A 26527-nucleotide genomic window follows, 5' to 3' on the forward strand; every position below is an offset into this window, starting at 1 on the left:
TCCTTAGCCTCCTTAAAAGACTCCATCAAAATTAACCTATAATAATAAAATTTCAAAATTGAATTAAGTTTCAAAATATATCAAATCAATTGTTTTTTTGGAATTTTAATTACCAGTACTCGAGTCTGTCTATAAATTAGTCTAGAAAATAATGAAAATTCCAGCCAGATTATGATAAAATTTGGCAGAATTTTTTGAAAATCTAAATTATAGTTTTCAAATTTCAAGATTTTGGATGTCTCAAAAATTTTTGATAGTGCTGAATCCATCCATTTCCACTAATTATTCAAATACTCATTTTTTGAAATTTTTTAAACCAGATTCTGACATATTTCCAGCGAATTTGAGACTTCGGGCAGTAGCAGTTTGATATAGGCCAGAGCTAACGGGCATACTATAGGGCATTAAATGCGGCTACATGCGCCCCGTTAGCTGTTTAACACGCGCGCGGCTTTTTTATTTATCCATCACCCTACACGCGTGTTAAATAACTAAAAAAGACGCATGTAGCCAGGCATTTAATGCCCTATAACATGCCTGCGCGGCTATTTTATTTATCCATCACCCCTACACGCGTGTTAAATAACTAAAAAAGACGCATGTAGCCAGGCATTTAATACCCTATAGCATACCGGTTAGCTCTTGCCGTTTGATATTAGTCGAGAAGAAAACAAAATTAATCCGTTAGCTCTTGCCGTTTGATATTAGTCGAGAAGAAAACAAAATTAATTAAAACTTCGGTAGACAACGCCGTTTAATATTAGTCGGCAAGAAAACAAAATCAATTAAGTCAAAGCCCTTCCCACTCTTCGCATATTTATGAGTTGTGCCCTTCCCACTCTTCGCATATTTATGAGTTGTAGGAGTCCCTTCAAGCATTTGATAGCAGTTCAATTGAGATCAATGACATTTGGACGTTCACATTTGTTATTACGTTTATTGATGCTGCGTTGAGCTTGTGGACTATGTCAAAGCCCCTTCCCACGTCACATTCTTTAACGTTCACTTCTTCATAAAAGGGAAATGAATTTGTAAGTTTCCGTTCTGGTTTTCTTCTGTATATTAAGTTATTAGCCCTCCTCCTTTTCCAAGCGATTCATAATTCTCCGCGGCATTCTGCACATCATTGAACGGGACGAACAACATGGTAACACAAATACTTCATTATTATTCTGTTTGCAAATTCTGATAATACAGTGATATTGTAAACATTTTGTTAACAAATTCTGTTTGCAAATTCTGATGGTCCAGTTTGTGAACAATTTTTTTTGTTAATGACGACTCTTGATATTTTGTTTCGTTTTAGGTAAAATCCAATAGAATGCTACGTAGGTCAAAGAGATTGGCACAGCTGAGACGGGACGGAACTATTCCTAATCTTCCCAATCACATCATTCGACGGTGCTTGCTCAGAGTTCCGTATAAATCGCACTCCAAGCTAAAAGCCGTCTGCAGGAAATGGAAAGCTATAGTGGGTAGTCCAGGGTTTTATAAGGAGCGGCTGACCTCTGGAACAAGCGAGCAGTTGATCTGTATGATTCAGTATTTCAGGCTTCCAAACCCACGCATTAAATATAAGCGGCGCACATATATCCCTCCACGTACCTGCCGAGTAATAGTATTGGACCCTGCCACGCACACCTGGACAATGTTACCCGGTATTCCGGACTTCCCTATTGGAGTTCCATTATTCTGTAAGTGCGTCTGTGTGAATGGGAAGCTGGTTCTCATGGGCGGACGACATCCAGCAAACTTGGAAATCATGAACAGAGTTTATATTTTCGATTTCGTGTCTGCCAAATGGCGCCGTGGAACCGACATGCCCACACTGAGGATCGGCTTCGCCTGCTCTGTGTCTTCCTCCAATGGACTCATCTACGTTGCAGGTGGGAGAAACGACCAACATCATTTGTTCGCAGCAGCAGAGACTTACAATGTGGAAGAAGATAAGTGGGAAAATTTGCCTCCAATGACCCAAGAAGTGGGCAGCTGTCATGGAGTTTTTCTGGGAGATAAATTCTTTGTATTCGGCTATGGAAACAGTGCAGAGATTTATGATCCAAAGACGGGCGTGTGGAAACGAGTGGATGATATGTGGAGATTCGGGTCATCGTTCACGTCCTCCTTAGTTGCTTCTGGGCAGCTGTATACCTTCAATCAAGGACAGTTAATGAAATATGTTCCAGAGGAAAATGATTGGGTTGTCGAAACTGTTATTCCCACAAAATTTTGTGGTTCTGGGTGTGGCGCAGAGTGGCGCGGCCATATTTTTCTGATTAAACGTCGTAACAGTTCTCGTCGTCAGGTGTGTTGTCTCCTAAACCCGTCAACTGACGAGTTGATTGAATTCTATGTACCTGAAAAGTTTGAGGGCGTAGCTACAGCGGCGGCAACCCTGGAGATCTGAATTTTGTGTGTCATGTTGGAATCTTGTATTACCCCTTCGCAATGGGTTTCTATTAGATTTTTTAATAAAAATGTATTCGGTAGGCTTTCCCCCACCGATAAGCAATCTCATATTTATGTTTTTAATACATGTTTCTCTCTCGTATTTGTATTTTCAGTCAAAACGGATAACGCTAAAATAAAAATAAAATTATATAAAGATCATCTAAATTGTTATGGTCTTTTAAGGATTTTAATAAATTAATCGGAACGATAAGAATATATTTGTTTATTCAAATTTAATAATTATATAAAATTACTCATTCATAGTTTTTTAAATTATATAAAATTACTTATTTACAAAAAAAATTACCTAAAATTATTTTTTCTGTCGGTGACAAGAACCTAGACCCTATAATATTGATCTTCGGCCTTCCTGCTATCACTGATTGTTCTTCTTCTTCTTCCAGGAACTGAAGCCTATGTGGAGTTGATATTTCAGCTAGGGTTTTTATTTTGTGCTTTGGGAACTGAAAATTATTATTCAACACACATTCACCTTCTAGCTTTGTGGTTTTGGTTTTGGGTCTGGCTCTGGGGTTTCGGGTCTTTTCGGTAGTTTCGGTCCAGCAATCATGACATGCAATTGGGTTTCGGGTCTTTTCGGTAGTTTCGGTCCAGCGATCATTACATGCAATTAAATACATTTGTTACATACAACTCTGACATGTGTATACATTCTTACTTATTCTCTTTTAAGTTTTTCTTGGAGTATTTCCCTTCATATTTCTAAATCTCCATTTAGTAAAGATACCAAGTAAAATTACTATAGAGAGTTTTTTCTGATTATTGAATTTTTAAAAGGATTATAGAGAGTTTTTTTAGTATTAAATTTTTAAAAGGATTAAGAGAAGAAAGAGAACAATTTTAAATTATAATTAACTACAATGGTTAATAATAACTATAAATCCTTAAAAAGTAAGGAATGAAAGGTAGAATTCAAGAAATCGAACATAGTAAACAAGTATCGGTTAAAGAAAATGAAGCTTTGAAAAGAGATATTAAAAATCTAAAAGAGCAACTACATAATAACTCAGCCCTAAATAACACACAAAATAAATTAGATATTAAATCTGTACTCAACCATGAGCACCACAAAAGAGTCTTACACCTTATAATTGTTGGTATAGAAGAACAAAAAAATGAAGACATTAGAAATAGTTAAAGAACAATTAAAGACAATTTTAAATTCAAACAACTTATCTCACCGAAGCAATAAGGGTAGGAAAGCTACTTGAACATAAACACGAACTAATCTATGTCAAGGTTAGTTGTAATGACAATAAATTAGATATACTTAAGAAATCCTCAAGCCTAAAAGGAACGAGAATCTTTATAAATGAAGATCTCATTCCAGAAGACCATGTTGAACTTAAGAAAGACGTTCAAAAGGTCAAGGAGGCAAGAAAAGAAGGGAAATGGGAAATCATTAGGAATACAAAAGCTAATATTAGAGATAGAGTCCCAAACATGAGTGATAAATAGGGAATAGCATCACTCGAGATCTTCTTCTGGAATTGTCATGGTTTTCCATGGTGTAAAGGTCCTATGCTAAGTTGGATCCCAAGTGATATTGATCTTATTCTTCTAGTTGAAACTTTGGATCATGATAAATCTAAGGTCCCTCACCTTGACGAATTCACTCTTTGGTCAACTTGGAAAAGGAAATCCTCTAGGAGAGGTTTTGGAGGTATAGTCTATTATATTAGGAACATTGTTTCCTCTCACATCTGACTTCATAAAACTGGCCCCTTCAATCAATACATTTGGATCGATATCTCTGGTTCTACAACCAATAGGATCTTTCTTACAATCTTCTATTTCGCCCCTATCAACTCTACATCCTATAAGAAAAACAACCTGAATAAGAATTGTCCTTTCAATACCTTTGAAATTGACATCTACAACCTAAGGAATGAAGGTAATATCCTTTTTCTTTGGGACTTTAATGCTCGAACTTCTACTAACCAAGATATTATGTTAAGTAACAACTCTAACCCCGACCCCTTGTGGCTTAACGACGATGGTAACTTAGCTAATAGATTCTAGAGAAACTTTGAAGACATAATCGAGAACTTATTCAGCACTGAGTTGCTCAAACTCTATAGTTCCCGGGACCTAATCATTTGTAATGGTATTAACAAGTGGCCTCTCTCTCTTGAGATGCCCTGTTTCCATGGGTTGGGTAGCAGCGTCGTGGATTATGCAATTTCTGACACCCATATCCTCAACCATATTACAAACATTGAGCTACTTAACGAGTATGAGCCTGACTCTGACCACAAAACTTTGTATTTATCCTTCAATATTGTTATACATACCACCCATATGCAAGAGACCATTGAAAGCAAAAGACACATTCGCTTCAATAAAAGTAATGCCGACCTTTTCTTAAGGGATTTAGAAATGGACTTAGGCTCCTTGACTTATAATAGCAACATTGATCAAATTTATTACCATTTTACTACTGCCCTTTCCACTACCATTAGCGAGTTCTCTAATGAGACATCATAAAAGCATAATAATAGAGATTCCAACCCTTGGTATGACAAAGACTATAAAATTTCCAATAAAGCAATTAGATACACCCCTAATGAAATTATTAAGTTCTAGAATGTAAGTATATACAAAGCTCTCATCAAGAGGAAGAAGAGGTCATATATTAATAAGAGACAAGAGTATCTTCTCCACCTTTCTAAAGTTGCGCCTAGAAAGTTTTAGCAGAATGTGCTTATTCGTAAAACTAAAGATAATCATTCTATCCCCTTAGAAATTTGGGATAACTATCTTAAGAAGTTGTATGACTCTCGAGACACCATGCGCACCATTTTAAACGCTCCTATTAGGGAAGATATATTTTCTCTGGAAGATGTTGAGTCTAGGATTAATAAGCTCCCTAATGGGAAAGCTAAAAATATTGAAGGATACCAAGATGAGATATTTAAAATGGGAATATCTATCCTTATTCCTCATCTCCTCAAGCTTCTCAATTTAGCTGTAAAGCATGGCTTCCCTAAGCTTTAGATGCAAAGCCTTATGTGCCTATCCTTAAAAATGGTGACAAAAGTGTTCCCTCTAACTACAAGACCATTATGATTAGCCACATCTTAGTGAGGGTTTATGGGCTCATTTTAGAAAAGAAGCATATCCTTTGGCTTGAAAACCAGGGTAAAAAGGCTAAAGCGCAAGCTGGTTTTAGGAGACAACACTCGACTATCGACCACCTTGTCACTCTCATGATCATTGCAGAGGAATGTTGCAATAGTAAAACTGATCCCTTCTGCTGGTTTGTGGACTTTAAAAAATCTTTCGACACTATCCCTCGAGATAAGCTCTGGGAGAGACTTGAAGAGATCATGGTTCCTCCTGAATTGAGGATTTATATGATCTACCTCTACGAGATTGTCATTTCCAAGCTTAAGTTCAACGAAGGATGGTGTAAAGATATTAAATGCAATATCGGGGTTAAGAAAGGGTGTCCCCTATCCCCTAGCCCCTTTGGTATTTACATCGATAAGCTAGAGGAGTGTCTGGAAGTAGTGGGTTGCGAGGGCACCAAGTTCGGTGGGATAATTGTTGAGGCAAATTAATTACCTATCATTTAATTGTCAACTCGGGGGTTTCATAAAACTTGCGAAGCATGCGTGCATTGTATATGCTAGAAATTAATTTTCAATTTAGATCAGTGTAACTACGAAACCAAATAATGACAAACCAAATTCACCTATTCTAATTCAACAATCAACTCAAAATAAATTATAGTACAGTTATAGTACATCGCGCATAATTGAAACCTTAATCGATTACACTTGCAAGAATTGAAATTGCATGAAATGAAATCTACTCTAAGGGATCATGTGTGCATCATCGAATTAGGATCCTATGAAATGAATAATCAAAACCACATGACATGAAATGAAATAAAAAATAATCATTCTTAACCTCTCACACAGGAAAAGATATGAAAGAAAATAAAAATAATTGCTCTTAACCTCTAGATATGAAAGCAAATAAAAACAATAGCTCTTAACCTCTAGATATTAAAGAAAATAAAACAATCACTCTTAACCTCTCACACGGGAAAAGATATGAAAGAAATAAACCTTAATCTATGAAAAACAATAAATCTCACACATTGTAGGTGGCCAATCCAAAAGCATGAGAGATGGAAAGTTGAGAGGCTCCCAATGCAAGCATTACCAATCAAGGTGAACATCACTCATGAGCATGGTGCTAAATCTAAATTCCATTCATAAGTAATCTTAACTTTCCACCTGAGTATCTCCAACTTCACACATGCCTTTGAAAGGAGAAGTTTCTCCTATTTACACAAAAACATAAGAAGCTACCTCATTAATGGAGGTCCATTATTATCTCCCTAGATCCCTAGAAAATCTCATAGAGTTACAACTCAAATAGGTAATGATGAGACACATATCCTCTTTGACCTTTATCCAAATATTCTTCTATATCTTGAAGGGAATTCGAATTTGAGCATTAGAGGCCACATAAGGGTGCCTTGGAAGTTTCCAAATGACCTACACATGTCATGAAACTCAAGCCACTTTTAAGCATTAGCAAGTATATGTCATTTTTCTAAGTTTTAACCATTTAATTCACTTATAATACTAAAAATCATTAACTTTTGGAAAACACAAATGGAACCCATATAATTATAAAAATGGAGGCTAATGAAAGGTTATATGTTCATGGAGTTGCGACATGTGAGTGAAATGGTGGCAATAAAGGTGAAAGTGGATGATATTTTGAATACATTTTGGAGACTCTACAATAATCATTATTATTATCCTTTATGTTGATGATATCATTAATCTTGCGAAAATCCGCGATGACCTAGATAAGCACCTTAAGATTCTTCATGTCAACTGCTGCAAGATGGGTATGACAAGTAATACTGATAAGACTAAGGTTATGATCATTAAATACAAAAATATCACCCATGGTAGTTTCGTCTATAATAACCATTATCTAAATATTTGGGTATTGACTTTCCTCATCAATTCAATTGGAATTATAGCATCGAGAAAAGAATTATTGGTGGCTGGAAAGCTTATTATGATCTTGAAAAAAATTGTAATTTGGTCAATATTTATATTTGGTGTAAAAAAATGTTCCTCTTTGAGACTCTTGTCACCATTGTTGTCTTATACAGATGTAAAGTTTTGGGTTGTAGTATATCTAGAGAGTCATGGAGAAAGATTGAGATGATCCAAAAGAAATTCATAACCTATAATCTCAAGATCAAGGGAAATACTCCCTATCCTATCCTCTTGATCGAAGTGGGTTTTTCTCCCATTGAAAGAATAGCTATGTTTAGATATCTGATGTATAAGAAGAATCTTTATAACATGGAATCTAATAGGCTCCCAAAATTTTCTTCTAACTTTAGTCAAAACCCCCACCTGTGCCTCAAGCATAGGTTGCATAAGGATGCCCAATATTAGCTCAACCTTTGGGATATTAAGGAGGAGATCATCATGGGAATCAAGGATAGTATCAAAGATACTATTACCTCCAATTTTAAGGACAATATGTGGAATGGTAAGGAGCTGGAGGGTAAAAGGAAACCAAGATACTATAAGGAGGTGATCAACACCACCCTTGAAAACCATAATTATCTCTCTATGCTAACCAACACTAAGAAGAAAATGAACATTGTCAGGACAAGAACTAATTCTCATGAGCTTCAAAGTGATATCGGACGGTGGTCTACTCCCAAGACTCCTTGGGATGATAAAATCTATCAGATTTGTGATACTAAAAAGTTGGAAGATGAAAATCACTTCCTTTTAGACTACCTAGCTCTTGCCAATGTTTGTTCTCAACTCCCTATCATTAGCCACACCTCCAATCTTCTTGACTTATTAAGCCAACCCAACTATAGTGATCTTGGATCACTTCTTTCCCTTCTCCTTGATCAAAGAAACAAGATTCTGAAGAATAACAATCAAACTCAATTTTTCTTTTTTCTTTTCTTGAGGTGTGATAAACCACATTAATCTTAGTGGACGTTAATCATTATCATCTTTATTATAAAATATATTTATTAATATTTGAAAAAATATATTTATTATTTAATTATCTTATATTTTTTAAAATTATTATTAAAAAAAGATTTAAATGATGAATTTATTATTAAACATACTTCTTTAAAGGATAATATTTAAAATATAAAAATAAGATTTTATATTTGAACAAAATAATTAATAATGTTAAATTTAATAATTGTTTGAGAAGACAAATTTGTGTGATTCATATGGTTAAGACAAAATACTTCCACATCTCAATCACTTTCTTTCAACATTACAATTTTTTTATGTTTTTAATTTTTTTTTTTAATTTAATAATTTATTAATTAAAAATCAAATTTGCAAAATATATCTTATAAAAATATCATATAATATAACAATTTTAAAATTAATTATATTTATTTTGAATTTGAATTTATTAGCTATTTTTAAAATTAATTATATTTATTTTAAATTTAAATTTATTGGCTATTGAGATAGATTTAATTTTGAATTTTTAAATATGTATTTTTACAAGTTAATATATTTAATTAATTAACATTTAATTAATTTAAATTTAAAGCAAATGGAAATTAATTTAAATATATATAATAATTTATTATTTCATTTCATTTTAATTTTTAATATAATTTTATGCAATAATATCTTATTTTCAGTGAATTTGGTTACTTTCAAACTAAATAATTTAGACTTTAAAATAATTTTAATACATATTCCCAAATATTAATATTATTATACTTAAATAAATTTAATCCAAGGTTCGTTTATAACGACATATTCCAAAATCCCCTGATGGGGTGCTCATGCCAAGGTACCAGTGGTGCGTGAAAAGCCATTGAGGCCTTCTCCTCCTCCACGTGGGTATTAACTCCCCCATCATGAATAGTCCCAGCATTAACTCTTCATGTGTGATGATCTCCCTCACAAACTCTGCAGTTAAATTCAAAGCCTAACAAGCAATCCGCTTCAGTTTGGTAGTTTGGGAAATGAATTTGGGTTGGAAGGCGAGTGTAATTTTCTGGTTTTGGATCTATGGTGCCTCACTGGGGTTTCGGCATTGGGTGAGGAGTGCAACAAAAATCTATAGTTTCCAGGTGTGGGTTGGGATATGCCTACTAGTCTGCCCTTGGGATCCACACACTCGGACAGTCACGGTTTGGTGTTTTTACTATGCTTTTTTTGGCTATAAGCCCCTTTCGCTCCAGCAACATCTTCTGGTTTCACTCCCGCTTGCGAGGACTCTTGTTGGTCTTCATAGGTTCGTGGGTATCATTCTAGTTTCTGGTAAATTGTGCTCAGGGTTTGGGTCTCTTCTCTAGACGAAAGATAATAATAGGCTCTTTTCCTATGCTTGGGGTTGTGTGTTCTATTTGGGTCAAGATTCGCGGTTATATTCGAGAACCACTCTGCTTCGTTACCCAGTCTGGGTAAATGTTTTCCCATCTTGCCCTTCTGAGAGTGGTGTTGGTCTATTGATTCACTCTCGTTCAGGTTAGTGGGTTCGTGGTATTGAGTCAATTTGTATCCTGTGCAGGTTCACTCAAGGAATCTATGAGGGCTCCCCCTGTAGTGGGTCTTCAACCACCGTTACCTATAGGATGCCATGACAATAGGGTCATCCTCATCGCAGGAGGGGTCAGCATGCCCAAGTTGGGCGTTTTGAGCCAAGTCATCATTCGTTCTCTACTAACTTAACCATCCCAGAAACAGAGGATGTTGAGGTAATTTCTCCTTCTAGTTCGTCAGGCTACCTAGTGCCCCGCCTCCATGGAAACTATCACCGAGAAGCTACGGCATATGCAACTTCACATTGACATTATAAGGGATCACAGGTATGAAGACCGTAATGATATTGTAGCCTATCTTTCTGATATTCAATACAGTCAAAATGTCATCCAGGAGTAGTTGGACAACCTCCAACGCAATCAATGATGCGCAAATGACCACCTTCACAGCTTGGAAGCTCCAGTGGAACATATTGACTTCCACATTCATCATCGTGTCGGTTACTTTGCAGCTCCCCCTGTAATGCCCCCTCATCCCCCTCCTTCATGTGTTGTTATCAGGTCAGGTCTCTTTTTGTATCAATCATAATATGCTAAGGCCAAAGTGCCATCTGGAAATAATGTATGCAAACTGTCTCTCATGGTATTCTCAAAAAGTATGGTTGGAATGAGAGAGCGGGGGTTGTTGAGATCATTTTTGTATGTTATGATACTTTGAAAATCTATTGAAAGCCATTTTGAACAACAACAAAAAAATGACATATTCCAAAATATTGATATTAATTATACTTGAAATTTAATCCCTCTCCAATCTATATACAACTCTGGCTCGCTTTGATGTCCATAAAACATTTGTTTTTCTGTGAAAGTCATCGGAAACCAATACCGACCTTCACTATTACGATAGTGTCGTGTGTAATTGAAAAATTCAAAATGGGGAATTGAAAATGTATTATGGTTTTGGAAAAATTTCTAAGTAGTTAGAATATATATAAAAGTAAGGCAGTAGGTTAATGAGGCTAAATTTTGCTTTTAAATAATGGAAATTTCAGTAGGACTCTGGAAAATTTTGGTAGAATTTTTTGGAAATCCTTGGTATAACTGTCATGCTTCGGGAATTTAGGTGATATTGGGGTTCCTCCAAGGATTGGATTTCTTGAGAAGAAAAAAAATCACCAAATTCTGGCGAGAATTTCGTCGCAAAATTGTGGCCTCGGTAAACAATCCCTATAAGTAAGTTATTAAAATAAATAAAATGTGTAATATATATATATATATATATATATATATATATAAGAAGTAATTAAAATATGTATTAAAATGAGGTTGATGATAAGAAAATGTAAATGTGAGACTTAGTTTACTAGTTATGATGATTCATTGATCTTTTGTTTACAATTTTAGCAATATACTTTTTATATAAAATTTATTAAAATAAGTAAAGTTGTATCTAAAAAACGAATAGTCTTTAAGTGCAATATTTTAGAAAGTTTGACAGTTTATTTTCCAACCTAATTTTGTTCAGTAGGGATTTATTGAAATTACAAGTTTGATCAAAGTTCCCCACAAGTTTTTGAGAGTGTTGAATCTATATATGCAATCAAAAAACTAGTTTAAACAATAGAAATCAAGATTTGGCTAGAAATTCGCTGGAAACCCCAAAAAGTCACATTTAAAAACTAATCCTTTAAAAAATACATATTAATAATTAAAATAATTAATATGTGTATTAAAATGAGATTGGTGATTAGTAAAGTGAATGTATGGAGATTTAGCTCCTTAGTTGTAATGATTCACTAGTCTTTTGTTAACAATTATAGTAGTATTTTTTGTTTAATTTTGTTGTTGTATGTCAAGTTTTGACACGGTCACCCTATTTATATGCATTTTCATTTACCAAATGTTCTATCTAAACAAGTTCTTAGAAACTTCAAAACTTTGAACTTATGTTATTAGTCTGGTTAGCAAAAAAATTTGGTTTGTGTAAACCTTAACTGGGGTAATACAAAGTACCTCATTTCAAAATGTGTGTGTTAAAATAAATAAAAAGGTATAGTCAAAATAAAGTGGAAAAAATTTGAGAATAAAAATAGTTTTATTATTTTGATTAGTAATTAAAATTAAAATGAATGGGTAGCCGGAGTAGGAAAGCTTATATCTAATCCCAAAGGAAAACTAGCTATTAAGTACTCTTGGGGGCTCAGAAAGAAGACTAATAATAAAGCTTAAGTGTATGGCATCTTGCTTGGATTAATATTGGTCAAAGATATGGGAATATTTGAGATCCTAAATCTAGGAGACTCTCCCTTCATTGTTCAACACTTGCACAAAGGTTGATCACCTAAATGGAATAGCCTCGAACTCCTCCTTCAAAGAATTGCATGTGCACTGGAATACTTCCTCTTGAAGTCCTTTTTTCATATACTCAGAGGTCAAAACATGGAAGCAGATAGACCGAGTAATCCAACATGCCTTCTAAAAGTGGGTCAAAGAGAGACAAATGACTCCTCTGGATGGAGAAATATACCTTAGGTTTAATGAATTACAATGGTCTCCTATGCTAAGGTTGCATCCCTATAGTTCTAGTAGAAATATGAGCAGAAATAGTATACTTTATAATCCAATGGAGGAGCATATCAAAATAGGAATCATGGCTCTAGGATTGAGCATGGACCATGCATGGGAATTTTTCCCAACAACTCCACACACTCTAATAATCAAGATCAGAGAGCATAGTTAGCCCCGATCTAACCCTGCACCTGTTTGAGTGATGGAATCAAGAAGGTTAGCCATAATGAATATTAATAGTGATATAATTGACATTACATGTGGGCTCTCTAGCTTCTGAATTAAATCCATGGCCTGTTGGAAATAATACTGAGAGGGGGGGGTGAATCAGTATTATCAAGCAATTTACCAAATCTTCCTTATTTGATCTTTTGAATTATTCTTGCATATCAGTACCATAAAATAATGAGCATGAATAAAGAAAATAGACAGTCACACCAAAGAACAAAAGATGTAAGGTGGAAACCCAATGCGGGAGAAAACCACCTGCTGCAATATGTCTCTATCTTCTTTCAAGAAAATCCTTTTACAATGATTTTGTACTGGTGCAGTCCTTTACCAGCACGCACGCTGCAACCTGCAGAGAGCTACAACTCTCTCTCGTTTTCCAGTCTCTCCTGGAAGGGAGCTACAACCCCCTACTTCTTTTCATGAACAATCAAATGATCAACAAGTATACAACAGATACAGTCCACTACAGATATCAGATCAGTAATTACAGAAATAACCCAGAACACCTTATGAACAGAAATATACAGTCAACAGATCATCTTAAGACAGGGACGCATATTTTCTTTCTGTGGCCTGCGACTGGACGCAGTCTTCCTTCTTCTGTTCTGCGTGCAGACGCACTGTTCTTCTAAGCTTTTCCGCGACCGACGCACCCAGTAGCACTATTGCGCCGCGTCTTTCGCTTCAGAGACGCACCCAATAACACAGTCACGCCGCGTCCTTTGCCTCAGAGACGCACCCAATAACACAGTCGCGCCGCGTCCTTTGCCTCAGAGACGCACCTGAGCTTTTACTTCACTGCGTCCCGGCGCACTTGCTCTTCACTGAACCTGCGTCCCTTCAGATATAAGAAATATGAGGACTTCAGAACCAACCCAAACACTCAGATCCACAGATCTGATCATGCGCCATAGAGATCATAGTCCATTAGAAGATTCGCCCTTATAGATCTATACTAGATCTCACCAAGAGATGTTCAACCAAGATGATGCACAATCCAAATGAACTCCTTTGCTTTATATAGGCAAGCTTCTCCCCAAAACATGGAACAATACCACGAGCCGACACCATAGAAACACAAAACCGTCGGCTAGATACCACACAGGAAACCCCCACGTGCATTTCTCTGCCTTGAAATGTGTGCACTGGGCGGACGCACCTCCTGAACGGCTGGCCTGCGTCCCAGGACGCGGGTTCTGTATGGTATACCTGCGGGGACGCACGTGCTGAACATATTTCCTGCGTCCTTCTTGATTTATCACCTGAATGGGTTTGCCATCAAGGACAACACCTGAATCATAATGCCAACAATCTCCCCCTTTGGACTTGATGGCAACCACATAATCTTCAGCTTCATTCTCCCCCTTTGACATCAAGGGCAAAGGGTATGCTCCCCCTATGCTCATGCATCTCCAGATTTGTAACCAGAAATCCATCATGAAGGAGATAGAGACATATTGCAGCTATTTCCAAGATCTCCTTCTCCATAATGCCAAAAATGCATTATGTGCTCCCCCTGAGCCTATACCACCAATAGGAAGATGATCAACAGTAGGATGATGCATCAACAACCCCCAGCTTTTGCCTGAGGTATTCAAAAGTGTCCCTGGGCAATGGTTTGGTGAAAATATCAGCAACTTGTTCCTTAGAAGGAACATACTCCAACTTGACCTTCTGTTCAAGTACTTGTTCCCGGAGAAAATGGTACTTGATTGGTATGTGCTTGGTTTTTGAATGCATAACCGGATTCTTTGAGATGCTGATTGCACTTGTGTTGTCACATAAGATAGGAATAGGAGGTGTACAAGTGATGTGATAATCCTGCAAATTCTGCATCATCCAAAGAAGTTGAGTGCAACAAGATGCAGCAGCAACATATTCCGCTTCAGCTGTAGACAAGGCAATTGAACTCTGTTTCTTGCTAAACCAAGATACCAGTCTGGAGCCCATAAAGAATGCACCGCCACTTGTGCTTTTCCTGTCATCCACGCTTCCGGCCCAATCTGCATCTGTGTAAGCATGAAGAGTGAGATCTGTATCTCTAGGATACCATAAGCCATAATTTTGAGTCCCTTGAAGATATTTGAAAATTCTCTTCACTGCTTGAAGATGAGTCTCCTTTGGATTTGCCTAAAATCTTCCAACTATTCCAACTGCATGCATGATGTCTGGTCGGGTACCTGTCAAATATAGTAAACTTCCAATCATAGATCTGTAGGTTGGTTGATGTACTGCTGCAGATTCATCATTGGCACTGAGACTACATCCTGTGACCATGGGTGTACATACTGGTTTTGCATCTTCCATGCCATATTTCTTCAAAATTTGCTTGAGATACTTGGTTTGAGATAAAAAGATTCCTCCTTCCTTCTGTTGGATTTGCAAACCAAGGAAATATGTCAGTTCTCCTAGCAAGGACATTTCAAATTCTTTCTGCATGACTGAGGCAAAGCTTTGACTCATAGCTTCTTCATTGCTGCCAAAAATAATGTCATCTACATACACAACAAGTATTAGCAATTTGTCATTTTCAACTTTTATATACAGATTGCTATCTGCTGAACCTTTTAAGAAACCTTGTTGATGAAGATATTTGTCCAACCGGTAGTACCAAGCCCTTGGAGCTTGTTTGAGACCATAGAGAGCCTTTTTCAATCGGCATACAAGATTTGGATCATTTCCAAGAATGAACCCATCTGGCTGTTCAATGTACACTTCTTCTTCCAAGTCTCCATTCAAAAAGGCTGATTTCACATCCATTTGAAATACTTTGAAGTTCTGAAAACTTGAGAGAGCAAGGAACATTCGGATGGCCTCAAGTCTTGCAACAGGAGCAAAAGTTTCTTCAAAGTCTATTCCTTCTTGCTGCGCATACCCTTTACAAACGAGTCTGGCTTTGTTTCTAATTACTTCTCCATTTTCATTCAATTTATTTTTGAAGACCCATTTTGTTCCAATAACATTCTTATCTTTTGGTCTAGGAACCAGCTCCCAAGTGTTGTTCTTTTCGATTTGCTCAAGTTCTTCATCCATTGCTTTCACCCAACATTCATCTTTGCATGCCTCTTTCACATTTTGTGGTTCGGTGGAGGAAAGTAATGCCAAATAGCTTGAAGCTTCTGCTACTGTTCTTCTAGTTTGTATACCTGCTTCTTTTTGTCCCATGATCTGAGATTCTGGATGGTTCTTCTGAACATATCTGGATGGAGTCTTTTCTTCTATTCTTGTCTGTTCTTCTGCTTCTTCGTGAGGTTCTTCTTGAGATTCTTCTTGAGGTTCTTCTTCTTCATTATTCTGTCTTTGAGGGTAGCTCTCATCTTCTTTGATGTCTTCACGATGTATTTGCCTAGGAATATATCCCTTTTCATCAACCACTACATCAATGCTGTCAACAATTCTGCCAAGTCTTTTATTGTAGCATTTGTATGCTTTGCTATGTGGAGAATAGCCAAGAAGAATGCCTTCATCTGCTCTAGGATCAAGTTTGCCAAGCTGCTCCTCAGTATTCTTGATATAGCATTTGCTCCCAAATATTTTGAAGTGCTTTACCGAAGGAGTTTTACCACTCCATAGCTCATGAGGGGTTTGAGTGCTGTTCACCCGGACATTTGTCTTGTTGAGAATAATAACCGCAGTATGTGCAGCCTCACCCCAGAAGGTTGCGGGGGTTCCTGATTCATCAAGCATAGCACGAGCCATTTGTTGGATTGTTCTGTTCATTCTTTCAACAACTCCATTTTGCTGAGGCGTTCTAGCTGTAGAGAATTCTCTCCTTATCCCATGTTCATCACAGAAATCGAAAAATTCATTAGAAGTAAATTCCCCACCTCTGTCAGATCTGAGACACTTAATTTTGTGACCTGATTCATTTTCAGCCAAGGCTTTGAAGGTTTTGAATTTTTCGAATGCTTCATCTTTGTACTTCATAAGCCCTAACCAAACAAACCTGGAGAAATCGTCAATAAATAATATCAAGTATTCCTCTCCTCTAGGTGTTCTTTTCCTGAATGGCCCACATACATCTGTATGTACTAGCTCAAGAGGCATGCTAGCTGATCCTTCTTTCTCTGGAAAGTTAGTCCTGGTTTGTTTTCCAAACTGACATGATCTGCATATGGTGTTGTCAGGAATTTTGATATCTGGAAGATCGCGAACTGCCTGATATTTACATGCTTTCCTTATTTGTGAGAAGCTTAGATGTCCCAACCTTCGATGCCATAACCAGTGCTCTTCATCCTTGCTTAGATAGCATTGTTGTTGTCCTTCTTCAAATATGTACAGATTATTTGGAGTTCTTTTCCCTTTGAGAACTGTTTTCCCTGTATCAAGATCACGAACAAGACATCCATTTAATCTGAATATAACCTCGGTTCTTTGATCACACATCTGGCTGACACTTAGTAGATTATGCTTCAATCCATCAACAAATAAAACATTTCTAGCCTTAACATCTTCTTTTAAAGGAGCAATACCTTTTCCTTTTATAGTTGCAGGAGTATCATTTCCAAAAGAGACTTTCTTTCCCTTTTCTAAATTAGAATAAGACTCAAGTTTTTCTTTATCACCTGTCATATGCTTCGAACATCCACTGTCAATGTACCATAGATTTTCTTGTCCTTCTGCATAAAATGCTATCCCACATCTTTCTGTTTGAGGTTCCTTTATTCTCCATGTTTTGGCGCCTGAGGCTTGTTCCTTTTTCTGCTCTTGTACCTTTCTTTCCGGAAACCTGCTTCTGCATTCAAAGTCTTTATGTCCAAAATTATTGCAAATAGAACATTCAACTTCATTTTCAAGAGCTGAAAAGTTGTTATAGGTCCTTTTTGTAATCCCTGTCATACTTCTTTGTTTTTGAGCTTCCCTAGTCATGATTGTTTTATACGCAACACATTGAGCTTCTTTGTGACCAAAGTTATGGCAAGAAAAGCATTGTCCATTGAAGAAGCTTTTGCGATTATTGGATCTACCAGCCAACTGATTGTAATTTCTATTTTCATCTATTCTTGAACCAAATTGAGAAGATTTTACCTGTGGCTGGTTGTGGCTTTTGTTCACCCTTGAGCTGGATTGCCCTTGATAGTTTCTGCTTGACATTTGTCCCTGCTTTACCTGATGATCTTCCTTGTGCTCTTGCTCATTTCTTCTTGCTGCATCAAGATAACTTTTTGAAGTGGATGCTTGAGAAGTTTCTCCATTATAGCCCAAACCTGTCTTATTTAGTGGAGACCGCTGCACACTGATAATCTCATCCAAAGTTTCAGATCCTTTGACAAACTTGAGATTAATAGTTTTTGTTTTCTCAATTTCTTTTCTAAGACCAACAATTTCACCTTCTAATTTTTCAAGATGTTTTTCTTTTTCATCAATTTGGAATTGTAGAGTATCAATAATCATGTTCTTTTCTTCTATGCATCTCTTGAGTCTAGTAATTTCATCATAAAGGTTATCCACATCTACAGCATCCTCATAATCATCATCTTCAAATGCCATTAACAACCTATATTTATTACCTTGTTCATCTTCATCACTGTTTGATAAGCCATCACTATCTTCATGGGTGTAGTAGCTTTTCTTATTTGCACTCTGTTTCTTGTTCCATCTAACTGGTTCCTTTCCTTTATCCTTATAAGAGCATTTTGCAGCATAATGACCTACTCTTCCACAAGCAAAGCATTTGAAAGGTAGCTTACCTCTGAACCTTCCAGAACCCCTTTGAAGATTTCTGACAAAATTTGATTCTTCTTCCTCTTCTTCTGGAACATGACTTGCTTCATAGTGATCTTCTTTGCCTGATGCTTTAAAAGCAGCTTCCCTTCTGTCTGATGGACCTCCCTTTCTCATTTCATAAGCAGTTAGAATTCCATGCAGCTGAGACATGGTGAGGACACGGAGATTTTCCTTTTCTTCTACTGCAGATACTTTAGATTCAAACTTGGGGGATAATGATCTTAGAATCTTTTGAACTACTATAGTCTCTTTTATTTCTTCACCCAAATTTTTCATACAATTAACAATCTCATCTACCCGAAGAAAATAATTAGCCACACTTTCATCATTGTACATCTTGAGAGTCTCATATTGAATCCTGAGAGTTTGAAGTTTAGCTTCTTTTACCTGTTCATCTCCTTCATAGCTAGTGATCATTTTGTCCCATATCTCTTTTGCTGATTTGAAGTGCATGACCTTCATGAACTCTGTTTGGGATATACTTCCTAATAGAGTACTGACTGCTTTTGCATTTGTTTCATACTGCTTTTTCTCAGCTGGATCTGTAGGAGTAACTGAAGGAAAGGCATAGCCTGTTTCTACAATGTTCCAAACTTCTGTACCAAGAGATTGAAGATATGCAGTAATTCTTACCTTCCAATAATTGAAGTTTGTCCCATCGAAGACGGGTGGCCTGATTGATGCTTCTCTCTCGTAGTTGCTCATGATGAACGATCTACCTTCAAGCGATCAAGCTTTTCTGAAGGACCTGCTCCGATACCAATTGTTGGAAATAATACTGAGAGGGGGGGTGAATCAGTATTATCAAGCAATTTACCAAATCTTCCTTATTTGATCTTTTGAATTATTCTTGCATATCAGTACCATAAAATAATGAGCATGAATAAAGAAAATAGACAGTCACACCAAAGAACAAAAGATGTAAGGTGGAAACCCAATGCGGGAGAAAACCACCTGCTGCAATATGTCTCTATCTTCTTTCAAGAAAATCCTTTTACAATGATTTTGTACTGGTGCAGTCCTTTACCAGCACGCAGGCTGCAACCTGCAGAGAGCTACAACTCTCTCTCGTTTTCCAGTCTCTCCTGGAAGGGAGCTACAACCCCCTACTTCTTTTCATGAACAATCAAATGATCAACAAGTATACAACAGATACAGTCCACTACAGATATCAGATCAGTAATTACAGAAATAACCCAGAACACCTTATGAACAGAAATATACAGTCAACAGATCATCTTAAGACAGGGACGCATATTTTCTTTCTGTGGCCTGCGACTGGACGCAGTCTACCTTCTTCTGTTCTGCGTGCAGACGCACTGTTCTTCTAAGCTTTTCCGCGACCGACGCACCCAGTAGCACTATTGCGCCGCGTCTTTCGCTTCAGAGACGCACCCAATAACACAGTCACGCCGCGTCCTTTGCCTCAGAGACGCACCCAATAACACAGTCGCGCCGCGTCCTTTGCCTCAGAGACGCACCTGAGCTTTTACTTCACTGCGTCCCGGCGCACTTGCTCTTCACTGAACCTGCGTCCCTTCAGATATAAGAAATATGAGGACTTCAGAACCAACCCAAACACTCAGATCCACAGATCTGATCATGCGCCATAGAGATCATAGTCCATTAGAAGATTCGCCCTTATAGATCTAGACTAGATCTCACCAAGAGATGTTCAACCAAGATGATGCACAATCCAAATGAACTCCTTTGCTTTATATAGGCAAGCTTCTCCCCAAAACATGGAACAATACCACGAGCCGACACCATAGAAACACAAAACCGTCGGCTAGATACCACACAGGAAACCCCCACGTGCATTTCTCTGCCTTGAAATGTGTGCACTGGGCGGACGCACCTCCTGAACGGCTGGCCTGCGTCCCAGGACGCGGGTTCTGTATGGTATACCTGCGGGGACGCACGTGCTGAACATATTTCCTGCGTCCTTCTTGATTTATCACCTGAATGGGTTTGCCATCAAGGACAACACCTGAATCATAATGCCAACATGGCCTCCACTTGCCTTTTTTGTCATAGTTCCCAATTACATATATAGTGGGAGTTGTTGCTCAATTTCACCCAATAGTGTCATGCTCATGCTAATTATGGACAAGTTACATTTACTGAATTTATTTGTGATAATTGGCTCTATGAATTAATCTTACACATTCATGGAAAAAGTTTGAGGCTGCATTGTGTAAATTAAGGAAAATTAGATACCTCATCCATCTTTGGGGCTCGTGAGATTTGACAATTTGCTCAGGGATCGAGGTGGTTTATATTGAGAATGACTTATTTTCATATGATATATGATTAATGTTGATATTTAATGGGTGAAAACTAATATTAAAATATAAAATGGTGAAGTGGAACTTTTCCTTGCTTCACTTCATTGAAAACTTAGTTATATAGAAATGGAAAACTTAGTTATATAGAAAGGGAGTAACCTAATAAGTAAAGAAAAGAAATTCAATGATTTTTAATAATATCTACTTAATTTTCCTTAATATTATAACTCTATTTGATGGATAAGAACTTCACTCGCAGAAGATTGCTAAAATTAATGAACTAGAACTTTGTCTTACTTACGTTATTTGAATGAGAATTTTAAATCCACAAAAGCCTTAGAATTTTATATAATACTATTGATTTTTATGATCTGTAAATTTCCATGGATATTCCATTAGACAACTCATTACAACATAATTGATAAATTTATACTAAAAATCTAATATCTATACTATAAGAGTTATTTTCCTTAAACTTTTATATTTATTAAGTTATTGTTTTATGCATGTAATATAGAAAATGAAAAAAAATAGAGAACAAACCAAAATAGAATCGCTCGCAACCATAATAACACAAGATACAAATGGATGCAAGTATAAATAAGTGAGACATGTGCCTTGTGAGCTACTATAGTACACAAAGTTCTCTCTTTCCACTCTCAACTATTATGCTCATATATGGAACAAAATGCACTCAAATGGGATGTAACCCCTTTTCCTCCTAGTGGCCTAGTTATAACACAACCTAATAGCCTAATAGTGGTTAACTTTGACTTCTTCAACTCTTAACTAGAGTTAAAATATTAAATATTCTAAGTCTTCTTCATCATGATCATGTGTCTAGTCCATTATATGAATAATCCACGCTGATATAGCATCCTCCCAAATCATGGTGGTCAAAATAGGAAGTTCAACTTCAAAGTGGCATCACCTTTTCATACAGACTCTAATTTAGGTGATTCTTATTTTTTTGGAAAGTTATTTGTCGGTATAATATCTCTATTGGTGCCACACATAAGTGAAAAATAAATTCCCCAAAAAACATCATTTTATGCCTAAAATTGCTTCTGAAAGATTTGAGACCCAAATTTTCCAAACTGGGACCTGTTGATAAAAATGGTCCTGTGAGTTGATTCCTCCAATTTCCCACTCTAAAATCATGAATATAGATTAAAAACAATACAATGATCTAATTGGGACCATAACTCCCCAATTTGGGAGGCCTTTGGTCCCCAAAACATTTTAGTAAATAAGAGGAGGAAACTTTCCCCCAAATTCTCTTAGGTGTACCATTTAGCCTTGCCTATAATTTGTCCTTTTAACCCAATCTACCAAAGGTAATGTTTCCCTTCTCTTTATTTCTAAAACTCTTCTTCAAAACTATATCATTTATCAACTCTACCTAATCATATGGTGTTACGCCCTCTATAGAAGGTAGGACCTATTCCTCTTCCTAACCCAACATGGAAGGCTTATAAAGTTTTAGATTATATACATTCACCACTCAGTAAATGTGCATTTAGGGGGTAGGATGGGCCTATAGGAATTATATTCAACCTTCTCTAGTATCTCAAAGGGACTATGTCATAGATCCTTTATTTTCTTACAAGGACCTTGTAACCTCTCATTGTTCAACTATAATCATACTTTGTCTCTCAGCTTGAAAAACTTATTTTTTCTATGTTGATCATGCCTGGCCTTGTGTTTTTCTTATGACTTTTGCAGTGTCTCATGTACATATAGATGGGTCTTCTTAATCTTATCAAAAAAAAAAATCCTTAACACATCTCCGATAGGATCCTCCCTCGCTCCTCCTTGAAACCCATACACAATATGGAAAGGTGAAGGTGGAAAATATCAAAAACAAGTTTTGAATGGGGAATTACGAGTTTACGGGAGGACTAATATATTATAAGAGTGTTATATATATACCATATTTTCATCCAAAGTTTTCAAATGCTTCTGCTTGTAGCCCATCAAAATTTGTACCAAAATATTTTTGACAAAATATGTTTATTAATCTATCTGTAGATGGAATGTTGTATACCTCTTCAACTTCATGTCCATATTCTCCCATAATGTAATCCAAAGTTCACTAAAAAATATATATCTGTCTAAAACAATGCTCCTTAGTATCTAAAAGCGCACTAGACCTATTTGAAGAACAAGTTCACTACTTTTCCATTAATTATCTTCTTTAGGGAACTAAAATATGCATTCTGTTGAACTTGTCAACTACCATGAATAGAAAATCATGTCCCTTCCTATTAATTGGTAAAACTCCCAAAATTACCATGGAAATTATTTTTCAAGGATGGATGGGTATAGATAAGGATGATATAGACACTATTTTTTGATAGAAATTAGACATGATAGTACAATAAATCATGCATCCTCTTATGAACCTAACTACTTCTTCTTGCATCATGGGCCAATATGCATACCTCTTCTAGTTTGGAATTGTCTTTACTACACCAAAATTCCCTACTAACTTGGAGGTGTGAGCCTCTCTGATTAGTTGTAGTCACTCACCTTTAGGAACGAATAACTTATCTAACATATAGAATAACACATTCTAGAGCTGGTAGTCAATTTTGTTGTCACCATCATGCACATGACTCTAGCATTGCAATTATTGAGACACATCCTTGAAGTTCCTTTGTATATGCATCATGGGTGAAAGGATCCATGTGCATAATAATTCCCAAAGCTATGATATTAATAGGGGTGGAATTTAAAGAATTTTAACCAACTTGTTTGTGTTACCCTCTTATATTATGTCACTATATCAAACTATTGTACAAACCCCATCCACTTGTAATCATAATGTATTGTAGTTTACTCTATGAATGTAGGTACTATATTAGTTAATTATCAGTGTGGATTACTATTTGCTTTCCCATTATATAGTGTTTCCACTTATTAATAGCTTGTACCAAGGCATAGAGTTCATTTTCATATGTACGGAAGTGAAGAACCACCCCCTATAATACTTCAAAATGGTAGAATGCAATCTTTCCTCCCTACATCAAGACCACTCCCATAACATACCCACTCACATCTATCTCCACTTCAAATGATTTCTACAAGTTTGGTAATTCTAGAACCAATTCTTGACTAATATTCTACTTTTACTCCTCAAAGGCCCTCTAGTGACCTTTTCCCACTTGAAACTCTTACCACTCATTATAATGGCATCAAGTGGTGTGTAAATTGTTAAACTAATGGTACCAATTTCCTCAAGTAGTGTTCTACCCCAACTAGACCCCTGACCTTAGAAACATCAGTAATCACTAGCAACTTCATGATGGTCTCCATCTTGGAAATCTATCTTCAACTCTTCTTAACCTATCATATATCCCAGATACACCAAAGGCTATTATGAAAAATCCCACTTCTTGAGATTTTCCAATGGTTGGTGCTTCTTTATTGTCTATAGAACCTACATCATATGAGAGATTTGATCCTCCCAAGTAGAATTATATACCATTATATCATCCAAATATACAAATAACAAATTAACCTATGAAAGGACACAATACATCATTCATTAACCGCGTAAATGTAGCTAATTGAATAGGCCAAATGACATGAGTAACCACTCATTATAAACCTTGCATGGTTTTAAAGGTGGTCTTCCAAGTATATTCTTATTTATCTCGAACCTAGTGATATTATGACTTTAAGTTCATCTTGGTGAAGTATTTGTCTTTCTACAATTGACTTAGTGGATCATTTATCATGGATAAGGGGTTCCTATTATTTAGAGCAATTTTATCTAATGCTTGTAATCAATGAACATCCCCAAGCCTCATCCTTCTTAGGAAAAATTATAATGGGTGACCCACATAGTGAGATAATTGTTTGAATGACCTGTTATTCTAGTACCTATGACAACTAGTTCTTCACCTCATTTTCTTCTATAACAAACCTCCTCTACAACCCAATGTTTGGCAATGGAGATTCTATTCATTTTTGGATATCATGCTCCACTTCCCTGTTAGGTGGTATCCCATTAGAATCTTGAAAAACACCCATCTAAGTTTGTATAAACTCTTCCATTTGTTATTTATATTCCTTAATACACCCCTCCAGTCCAAGGATGACTTGCTCTCATGGACTCTTCTACAAATTGTTTTTTCTCTTAAAAAAATAGAAGAAGAGGGAACAAGGCAACAAATTTTCATTAAAAGATATTGGATCATTATCAGAAAACATATTAAAAATGTATGATTTCACCTAGTTGGAGAGGGAAACAAATTTTCGTCACAACCACTAATCTGTAAATTTTTGTGGATATTCCATTGGACAATTCGTCACAATGGATCTAATAAAATTATACTTAAAAACATGAAATCTACAATATGAGGGTTTATTTCTATTTATATTTTAGTATTTGGATATTATCATTTATTGTGTGTGCATCAAATTATAGTTATGTAGAAAATAGAGAAATAAATAAATAAGAACTCACAAAACATAAGCTAGGAAACCCATTCAAAAGAAAATCCAGCTAAAAGGTGAGGCTACTCTGCTCTATTTATCTGAATAGAAAATGGTTGTGAGTAGAAAGAAGTAACTCTTGTGGCTCGTGGGCTACTATAGTGCATAAATCCTCTCTGTGTGATCTCTCCCTATTTCCCTTAGCTACTTCGGTTGCCTATGGAACAAATGCACTTCAAAATAATGGAACACATTTTCCTCATAGTGGCCCAGTTATAATGCAGTTTGATAGTCTACTGGTGGTTAGGATTGACTCCTTCAACCCTTAAATAAAATTACAATATTGACTCTTCTAGAATCTTCTTCATCATGATGATGTGGTTAGCCACATTTCCGCTAATAATGGGGGTTGACATGGCATCCTCTTGATTTATGGTGGTTAATTTCGATAGGTAAGCTTTTGAGAGTCATAACTTTCGCATACGAGCTATGATTGAGGATATTATTACATCGTTAGAATGGTATACACGTGTATATTAAAGAATTTAGGTCTATATTAATGTCAACATCACAAAAAAAAATCATTTATGGCCTAAAAAAGGCTCCTAAAGTTCTTGACCTAAAATTTTCCAAATTGGGACCACCAGTAAAAATGGCCATGTGCATTGATTCCTCTACTTTTTCCACTCTAAAAGCATCAAGGTGTATGAAAAATAATATAATGATCCAATCTGGATCACACCTCCCCATTTTAGGAGGATTTTGGTGCCAGTTTTATGAGGATTTTGGTGCACCTTCTCTCAAGTGTACCATTTAGCCTTGCCTAGAAATTTTCTTTTCAACCCAATCTGCCAAAGGTCATGCTTCCCCTAAATTGTAGTTTTGGACATATTCTACAAAATTATATCTTTTGTTAAATCTACTCACGCATATGGTGCCAAATCCTCTATAGAAGGTATGACTTGTTCCTCTTCCTAATCTAGCATGGAAGGCTAATAAAGTTTTAGATTCTCTACATTCACAACTGAGTAAATGTGCATGTATGGGGGTAGATTTAGTCTATAGGTATTATCTCCCACCTTTTCTAGTATCTTTAAAGGACCATATTGAAAATCCTTGATTTTATCACCAAGACCCTATAGCCTCTCCCTGTTCAATTGTAACCATACTTTGTCCCCACCTTGAATGACTTATATATTCTATGTTGATCATCCTTGGCCTTGTATTTTTCTTGTGACTTTTACAATGTCTCCTATAGTTTTATATGGAT

This window comes from Pinus tabuliformis, chromosome 5_1 (genome assembly GCF_031772625.1).
Source record: "Pinus tabuliformis cultivar Carrire ecotype Pingquan chromosome 5_1, CPIR1, whole genome shotgun sequence".
NCBI classification, from domain to species: Eukaryota; Viridiplantae; Streptophyta; class Pinopsida; order Pinales; family Pinaceae; genus Pinus; species Pinus tabuliformis.